Source organism: Microcaecilia unicolor, chromosome 2 (assembly GCF_901765095.1).
Source record: "Microcaecilia unicolor chromosome 2, aMicUni1.1, whole genome shotgun sequence".
NCBI lineage: Eukaryota > Metazoa > Chordata > Amphibia > Gymnophiona > Siphonopidae > Microcaecilia > Microcaecilia unicolor.
The window spans coordinates 47,191,889-47,202,221 of NC_044032.1; positions in this window are offsets into that span (position 1 = coordinate 47,191,889).

Genomic DNA, 10,333 nt, shown 5'->3' on the forward strand with positions numbered 1-10,333 from the left:
GTCCCTCCTAAGAACTGCACCTCTCTGTATTACAAGCCATACAGAGAAGCCTTAGCTAATATTTACAGCTTATCCCACTGAGAGAAGCCAGTAACCTGTGTCAGGCAGGGACTGTTAGACAAACTTCTGACATCCTCCAGCTGCTCATTGGAGAGGCTTACTGGGAATCTGGCTCCAGTCTGTAGGAAGGAACCCATCCCTCACTAAGTGAATGACACTCGGAGTCTCCAAAGGACACAGTCAGCCTTATGGTGTGAATAAGTACCTCTATGGTTAGGAATTTAGTCTGTTGTTAAGCCTACAATGGACTGTGTTAGCTCTCAGGGGCATGGTTTATGAGCTTAATATATTTGCTGCTTTTGTAATCTCAGGAAAAATTATTAGTACTGTAACAGAATATATGCAAAAATCTATTTTTGTGTAATACTTAGCCAGATCTTTGGTTAACCTTAACAGTATTATTTTTGTATGCTTGTTTGCCAGGTTTGTTAATCATAATTTTCTATAATAAATAATATATATATTCATATTGACATATTTCTTCATTGGGGGACAGCCAGTGCTGAACCATAATGGTCCCAAATGGTGCAGTCATACTCCTAGCTAAATGTGTCCAAAAGGAATTACTGTTCTAAGTGATTTTCTGTCCGTCTCATGCGCTAATGATTACTATAGTCTCCCATCACAAGGTTATGGTTATGGTTTATTGATTTATAACCCACCTGGGTCAAGGTTAGGAACAACATAAACATGCCCAATTATTTAAAAGAAAAAAAAAAGTACACTGAGCACTCATACAAAGACCTCATCCCTGCATATATTCACAAATGGACCATTATAAATACTATCACATAAATTGCTCAAAATTAAAAAAATTTTGTTTGTGAAAAGTGCTCAAAAATACCACAGTGCCCTAAAAGGGTATATCGTCGCATCTTCCAGAGTAGTTGTATATAAAAGCCTCATAAATCGCTCTCCAAAAGACATTACGCAATGTGATACCCGCAAGTGAGCCTTCTCCAGAGTAGCCCCCACACTCTGGAATGCAAGGCCTGAAAGGCTCCGCTTAACACAAGGCTACTTCAGGAAGCAGGTGAAATCTTGGCTCTTCAACCAGGCCTTGAATGGAAGACGTAACTAACTTGTTGGCCTCACTCATACACACGAGTGACATGGGCTTCACATTTAACCATCTCTCTGACCTCATGTGCAACTTTCTTTAAATCAGTCACCTTACTTTCTAACTCTTCTTACTCTCTTACCTATCTATATGTTCCATCTTTGCTTTACCCTTCACTATCAATCAAAATGGTCTATTACGTATTGTGTTGACATTGCCATACAATTTGTATTGTTACTTGAATATTTTTACTGCTGTAATTGTCTATTGCTCATGTTTGATCTATTCTTACTGTACACCGTCTTGAGTGAATTCCTTCAAAAAGGCGGTAAATAAATCCTAATAAATAAATAAATCGCAGTACGCACAGTTCAATAACATTAGACCTCAAAAGTACTTTACAGTTTTAAAAGTACTTAGCTTGACAAATATGCTCCCAACATGTAGCAGGCTCTATGAAATAGAGCCTGAACAAAAGGTGTCCAAGTGTAAATCAGATGGTATTCAAAGTGTAATTAAACTCTGGAATTCATTACCAGAGAATGTGGTAAAGGCGGTTAGCTTAAAAGGTTTGGACGGCTTCCTAAAGGAAAAGTCCATAGACCATTATTAAATGGACTTGGGGAAAATCCACTATTTATGGAATAAGCAGTATAAAATGTGTTGTACTTTTTTGGGATCTTGTCAGGTATTTGTGACCTGGATTGGACACTGGTGGAAACAGGATGCTGGGCTTGATGGACCTTTGGTCTGTCCCAGTATGGCAACACTTATGTACTTATGTACAAATTTACCCCAACCAGGATCCAAGTTTCACCAAAACTTTGGCGTCTTCAGGGGATCTAATCATCCAAACTAAAAAGCACAAATATATTTTTTGAAGATCTGTATCTCCCATTTTTATTGGGCCATCATAAATACTGCCATAACTTTACCACCCTTAATTTTCTGTGCCAAAAGCTTGAATAAATAAATACATTTTCCACATTTTTTTAAAGTCCTTATATCTGTAATCATTCTCTTCTACTTTGGCAATTGATTCCAGTGAAAAGGACACATACATGAAAGTAGCACCTCCTCAATTCTTCAAAATGTATATGCTTAACAGTGGGGAGAAACAGAAGGTGTTTTCCCTCCAATCTGCAGATAAAAAGTTGAATCCCAATACAATGCTTTATGAATAAGAAATTTTAAAACAATTCTTTCCTGCACTGGTAACTAGTACAGATGTTTAAGGTAGGGTGAAATGTGCACTTAACATGCACAACCTGTGAGAAGTCTGGCCGCTGCATTTTGGACAACCTGCAAAGTCCATATACCATATATGCCACTAAACCCAAATATAGAGAATTGCAGTAGTCCAAACCACTAATTACCAGACTTTACACCACAGTACAAAAATCATCCATAGAAATACAACCCTTTAATTTACTAATTAGGTGGAGTTTGAAAAAAAAGAGTTTCTAATTATAGCATTCAATTGAGCCCTGAATGACAAGCAGAATCCAAAAGAAATCTTAAACTTCAAATCTGCTGCTTCATACAAATTTCTGATCTTTCAAATTAATTTTTATAGGAGTCAGCTGTTGAACCTCATGACCTATGATCATAATTTCAGTCTTTATAACATTCAACATTAATTTGTAATCACACAACCAGTCAGCTATAAAAACCTTAGTCAGAAGTTCAAAAGCTTCTAAATACAACAAATTCAAAGAACTGTACATCATCTGCATAGATTCAATGCTGAACATTCAAGGCTTGCAATTTCCTGCAAAGTGGAATCAAATAAAAATTAAATAATACTGGGTGGGGTAGAGGTGAACCCTGAGGAATACTTGCAAAATGAGAGTAAGGATGACCCGACAAACATGGCCCTACTCTCTTTTTTGCACTGATTTTTCCAGGGGGATTTGACTCTCTCTCTCTTTTTTTTTTTGGCTGGTTTTTTGTCCCTGAGGAACACCTGCCTTAAGATCTCTTAATTCAGAAAAATTACCTCCAACTTTCGCTTCTTTTTTTTTTTTTTTTTTCCAAATATTTTATTAATTTTCAAAGAATACAAATAACAGGAAAACAATGATGGAAAAACCTAGGAAGCAAGAAACACAACAGGTGGGAAAGGAAAGAAGAGAAAAAATGAGGGGAAAGCATCCAGGTGTTTAACAAATAAGTCCTTTGTACTGGTTTAAGGTGTGGCCTGAATAGTTTGGAGGTAGTTGTCCAAAATAGACCAAATTTTTTTCTTAGATACTATCATCCGACTTTTCGCAGCCATGGCGAGCTCAAACTTCTGATGCTGCAGGACTGTATTCCACCAGAAATGAATATTCAGCAACTGTGCGTTTTTCCAGTTTTGCAAAATATGCCGTTGAGCAATAGTGAGGAGAATGTCCAATAGTTTTGATCGCTTCTTGATTCCTACCCATTAGAAAAGATTGAAACCATTTCAACATGGCTCCAGATAAAACAAAGAACTCCAAGCAACATAGTAAGATAAAGTGACTATGTCTAAAGCTGCTGTAATATTTAAAAATATTTATGATTCATACCAAATCCTGGCTAATCACATCAACCATCGAGATCAGCAAAGGTTTGGTGCAGGTAATTTCCTAAGGCCATATTGAAACAGAGTCAAAAAGATCCATCTTCTGTATGAACTCTTCCAATTGAAACAACACTGCCTTTTCCAAACTTTTTGCCAAAACAGGCAAAGATGTAACAGCCTAAAAGACCTTTTCTGCAAAGGTCTTATTGTCACAATTTTAAAATCTGCAGGTACTATCTTTGCTATTAACAGAGCATTAACTATCTCAGTTAAGGAATGCAAAAACAAGCAATTCCAATAACCTCAAAATAGTGGGAGAACGTAAATCTATCAAAGAAATTGTTGGTGCAATGTTTTTAATACAGAGCAAATCTGTGCCTTCCCTATTATCTCAAAGGATGTCCAGACCTCTACTGTGCCAGTAATACTATCCTACTCAGGCAGTTGATTTCTAAAAGACTGAATCAACTTATTTACTTTCTCAAAAAAAAAATGGCTGAACTGAGGAGATGTTTATTACATTTTTATCCCTTGAATTCTCCTGGGTCAAAGATCTATCCACAAGATATAATTCTTTAGGTCTGTTTTCTTGCCTGATAACCCTACACTGTTATACACTTTCAGTGTTATTCTATTTGAATCTTTATCCTCCACATCTCTTATTTTCCTCCATCTTCTCTCAATCTGCCGTAATTCTCTTCTCATTTGCCTCAAGGCAACAGTAAACCAAGGTCTCCCATGTTGGCCTGGCGGTAGGTCCGGATTGCCACGCAGTAAGCCTGTGACGGGCTTACCGCTGCTTTGTAAAAGGTCCCATAGTTAGTTGCATAAATGTGGATTTACGCTAGTAGTCTATAATGGCAGTTGACCTATCAGAATGTACCCCAGCTGTCCACTGTACAAGCTACACAGCGTGCAAGATGTTACTTCCTTCTCTCTTTGGTCCTCTAGCATTTCGCATTCTAGTGAAACAAATACCCAGGCCTCTCTATCACTATTTCTTAACACTGTTATTTATACACATCTGCAGAATGCTTTATTTCACAGTATTGGCCATCACTATCTCTGCTGGTAGACTTTATCAGGCATCCATCACTTTGTCCATAGAGTTGTATGCCTTCATATTTCAACTTGAGTATTCCTGCTTCCAATATTTTGGGGCTAATTTTTAAGAGAGAAAAGCATCTCAAAAGGGTATAAAGTAGCATTTGAATGTTTTTCTCTGAGGTATGCCCAAATCACAAGGGGGCATGTCGGAGGTAGGAATTGGGCATCCCCAAAACTTGGGCATTTTCTGCCATAATGGAATAAAGCAAAAACATCCAGGGCTAAAAGTTAAACATTTTGGCCTAGACCTGTTTCGATCACTCCTGAGTCATAAAAAGGTGCCCTAAATGATGGGATGGTCACTGGAGGGATTAAGGAATAACCCCTCCTTACTACCCCAGTGGTCACTGACATCCCTCCCACCTCCCAAAGATGTGAAACACTACGTATCAAGCTCTACGACAGTTTCAGCTGCTATGGCCAGTCCTATTAGAGCAGCAAGCAGGTCCCTGGAGTAGCCTAGTGGTCAGTGCAGTGCAATGTAAAGAAGGGAACACAAGCCCATATCCCGCTCTAACTGGTACTCTTGTGGTGGAACATGTGAACCCACCAAAAACGTACCTACATATAGGTGACACCTGCAGGCATAAGGGTTATTGTAGTGGTGTACAGTTGGGTACAGTAGGCTTTTGGTGGGTTTTGGAGGGCTCACCATACAATATAAGGGTGGAATGGTGAGAAGTGTACTTGGGAAGTCCACTGCACTGCCCCCTAGAGTGCCCCACTGATTTTCTGGGATGTCTGTGGATTGACCATTGGGAGAATAAAGTAGTGCCTGAGGGCCAACAACAGTAGGGGGTCCACTATGCTCTAATCTCTATCTAGTTTAATCACTTTTGATAGCTGGTTAGGGGCCCTTGACCCTTTTTACCCGATAGCCCATATCACTGTCAGTCTGCTACTGTGCCCCCCCTCCCCCCCCCCCACACACACATCCCAATGGCAAGGTTCCACACAAGCAACATTCATAATATACCAGACGAGTGACTAAACCACAGTATTGGGCCACCACAGGTTAGTCACTACTGTGGTAACAAATTTCAGTAAAAGCCCCATTACCACATCTTAATTACCCCACTTAAAATCATAAAATAGAACAAAAAAATTCCATAACACCAGACATAAATGTTTTCCACAGTTATTCTATTTTTATGTCCTATTTTTATTTAATTTTGATGGTTAAGTATTGTTTTAAGTAACGTGTCTAATTATGCATGTCTGTGTTCCTTATCCATGCAATTTAAAGTGGATGTTTGTGGGTGTGTTATATTTGTTTGGTTATTGGGGTTTTTTTTCTGTTTTATTGATCCCTAATGCAGTCCATCTTGGCTTCTTTCATAAAGTTTGTTGGATTCTCTAATTCTTGAGACACCTATTGGTTTCTCCTCTTGGTGCAGTTTCAGTCTTCACTGTTCTTGCATAAAGTTGCAGACATTTACAACTGCTCAAGAGCAAGTGTAAATGCTTTGTATAAAGTACACATGATAACCATATCCTATCAAGTAGGACTGTAAATCATGCCTCCACCCATGCTCCACCTCTAAATGCGCTAGTCGTGTAAAAGTACATGTGTTCTTGTCATTGTGCATACTTTTATATGGGGGTAATTTTTTTAGCATCATTTTATGTGCTTAGACTTGAATTTACATGTAAAGGACTAGATTCAGTAAATCGAGCTGAAAAATCGGCATAGAAAAGAAGTATGCATTGAGCAGTATTCTTTAATTGAGAGTTGCACGGAGACAGAAATCTAACTCATCCCCACCCATTCCCACTGGAATCTCTAACCCATCCCTACTTGTCCCTGCTGAAATCTTACCTGACCCCACCCATCCCTGCTGGAATTTTACCCATCCCCGCAAAAATGTAACCCATCCCCATCTGTCCCCGCTGGAATCTTACCTGTCCTCACCCATCCCCACCTGTCCCTGCAAGAATTTAATGGTACCTAAAAAAAAATTCCGGTCAGCTCTCTCTTTCTCTGGGTTTGAGCCGCAGCACTGCAGGCCTGGAAGAAATGGAAGTTGGAACACTCTGGTGCACACATGTAAGGCTTGTCTCTGATTTGCTGGCACTGTGTGCTGAGAGGTTGCCACATGCATGCACCATGGGTCAGGTGATCTCTGATGCTCGTGCCTGTATCAGAGCTGAGACCTGCACATCAGCCCGAGAGCAGAAAGAGAGTTTATGGAAAACTTTCTGCATCTGCGCTGTTAAAGCAAAGAGGAGGAGGTGGCACTCAAAGAATTTGGTACTTGGTAGGTGACAGACTGGCACAGGTGCAACTTACACTTCCATGGGAACCCTGCAGGAACTGCTTCCAACCCTATGGGAACCGCGCAGGAACTGCTTCTGTCCACATGGAAATCCTGAAGCCTTGGAGGGGGTTCCCGCAGATTCCATAGGACTCCTGCAAACCTCACTCCCCTGCAGGTCTCTATTCTATAAAGGGCTTCCACACTTTAAAAAATAACACCTAAGTGCCTAACCTGCGCCTAACTTAAGTCACCTGCATTTACATCTGCAGAGAGCAGGTTTAAATGCCAACACCTAAATTTGGTGCAGATCAAGCGTATTCTATAAGAATGCATGTAATTCATAGGAATGCCCCCAAAACACTCCCACGCATGCTCTCCCAAAAATACTCATCCTGGGATTTACACACAGATCGTTATAGAAAACGATCTGTACGTTAATCACAATTAAGGCCAATTAACACCAATATTTATTTATTTGTTACATATGTACCCCGCACTTTCCCACTCATGGCAGGTTCAATGTGGCTTACATAGTAGTAGTAGAATTACAAAGTATAATGCAGTAGTAGAATTACAAGGTATAATATAGAGAAAAACAGGCTAAGCTTAGCGGAGTAATGGGGATGTGTGGATAGGTAATACTATAAGGGAGAAGGGATAGAGGAAGTAGGAGGGGGTGTTAGTATTAGGTTGTAATTGGTTAATATTGGTTGTTAGCAGCCAATTATTGGCACTAATTGGCTCATTAATCAATTAAATTACATTCACAAATCTGCAATGCCCACTCATTTGCGTGTGCAACTTTAGTTGCCATATATAGAATCCGGGAGAAAGAGCCTTTGTAAAAATTACCTCCATACCATCTTCCCAATTTGAAAAATAGTTGGTCCGAAACAATTTACAACAATAAAAACATAACAAAAGTGGTATCCAAGAAAGAGAACTGGAATCGTGAGAGAAAATTCCCAGTCTGTGCTGCATTAAATTTCACAGCTTGCGATATTGGAAAGTGCCGAGTGATACCAGTGGCACACAAAAAAGGTCAGCTCCACAGAATATTGGCGTATGAAAAGGAAAACAAAAAGATGAAAGTGCTCAAAAAAACCTTTCACATATTGAAAATGTGACATTTCCAGAAGGCAGAGTTTCCCAAACTGTGGGTTGGGAGGGGTCAGACCGAGATGAGCTCTGCACGGGTGCATCATTATTCTGCATCTCCAGGAGGTCACACACTTTTATTTGGCCGCAATCATGGGGTCATGGCCACAGAAAGATTGGGAAGCACAGCCTTAAGGTCTTCAAAGTAAATTAATATTTCCTCAAACTGTATTTCATGTTGATCGCTAAAATTCATATAGGTAATGTTAAAGTTTTAACTCTTACTGCTGTGAGGTCAATAGCTTCTCAGGATCTCAAAATAAGATATGTCCCAATGGGATTATTTGTCTATAATCCAAGGCTATAATATTGTAGCTATAATATTTACTCTGCAGCTCCTCAGTACCTCTCCACTCTCATCTCTCCCTACATTCCTCCTCGGGAACTCCGTTCACTGGGTAAATCTCTCTTATCTGTACCTTTCTCCTCCACTGCTAACTCCAGACTCCGTTCCTTTTATCTTGTTGCACCATATGCCTAGAATAGACTTCCTGAGCCGGTACGTCAAGCTCCATCTCTGGCCGTCTTCAAATCTAAGCTAAAAGCCCACCTTTTTGATGCTGCTTTTAACTCCTAACCCTTATTCACTTGTTCAGAACCCTTATTTTATCATCCTCGCTTTAATATTCCCTTATCTCTTGTTTGTCCTGTTTGTCTGTCCTAATTAGATTGTAAGATCTGTCGAGCAGGGACTGTCTCTTCATGTTCAAGTGTACAGCGCTGCGTCCGTCTAGTAGCGCTTTAGAAATGATAAGTAGTAGTAGTAGAAATATTGTATATGTATAAAAAGAGACAACAGAGGCAGAACTGATATTGGTATCATAGAGTAAGAACAGATAATGATATGCATTATCTGTTCTTACTCTAAGATCTCAATATCAGTTCAGTACTGATGTAGGTATATAGTATTAACAATGATGTGCATTGTTAATACTATATACCTACATGTGTAGGGTACTGCCTAAGCTGAAGGAAGACTGTTGGCACCTGGAGGCAGTTGAAAAGATTACCAAGAGGGTGGGTGAAAGACAGGAGGGAATAAGAGGCTGGGGAATGGGAAAATGGGAGGGCTAGGGGAGATGGGGGCTGGGCAGGAGAAGGAAGAAAGAATGGAAAGTTGATAGGTAGGTAAAAAGCAAAAAAAAAAAAGAGTAGCAAAGGAGACTAACAAAATTGTAGGAAAGGATTGCCTGCCTGCCAGCTGGCAACACCTGATCGGTGAGGCTAAACTTAAATTGCAATTCTGAAAGCAATAGAAATACTAGTCCTCTGCCACGTATGTTGTATTAATTTTTTTTTCTTTTATTTTGTGACATTAAGAAATGCTTAAATAGTTCATCTAGGGCTGTCTATTCACAGAGAACAGCAACCGGGGTTTCTCTGGTATTTAATTAGCTTATAACATTACAAATCTTTTTATCTTATAATCCATTTAATGAAAAAAAAAAAGTTTTTTTTTAAAAAATGCCCCAATTTGTGTTTTGTTTTGAGTGCGAGTAATATTCACGTCTGCATGAGGATGGCATGTAATTAACATGTCATAATCAAAATGACTAAGTTTGACACATTATAATCACTGCATGGAGATTATAGCATAGCTGCAGGCAAGCTGCGCAGCCTATCTTAATATCATTTGCATAATGAAAGCACGGTGGCGGTAATAGCTTTTTTTTTTCTCTCTTGTTATCATAATTTCACCCAGGGCTGTGAAGGCCTTTGGTACTGTCAGATGCCTGCTTGCTAAAAGTCATTGAGACTTAAAGACTCCAGTCAAAGTGACGCATTCTGATCCAGTCGTGTGTGGAAAAATAGGTCTAAATGTCTATGTACAAAAACTGTTAACCGCATGCATTTACAAGTATAGGTACAATGCATTAAAAGTTTTGTGGGATATCTCCTCATGGCATTTTTTCCCACTGTTATCTTATGCATGCTTAAAATATTTCAATGCAGAAATGTTTACTCAGGGCCGGATTCTATATAAGGTGCAGCGAGTAGCACTTGTTAAATTTAACACGTGGCCAATTTGAGTAGCAAGCCAATTAGTCATGATAATTGGTCTATAACAACCAATCATCATCACTAATTGGCAATAATTGGAATTTATGCGCTCTTCTTTTTAGGCGTATTCTAAAAAGAGGC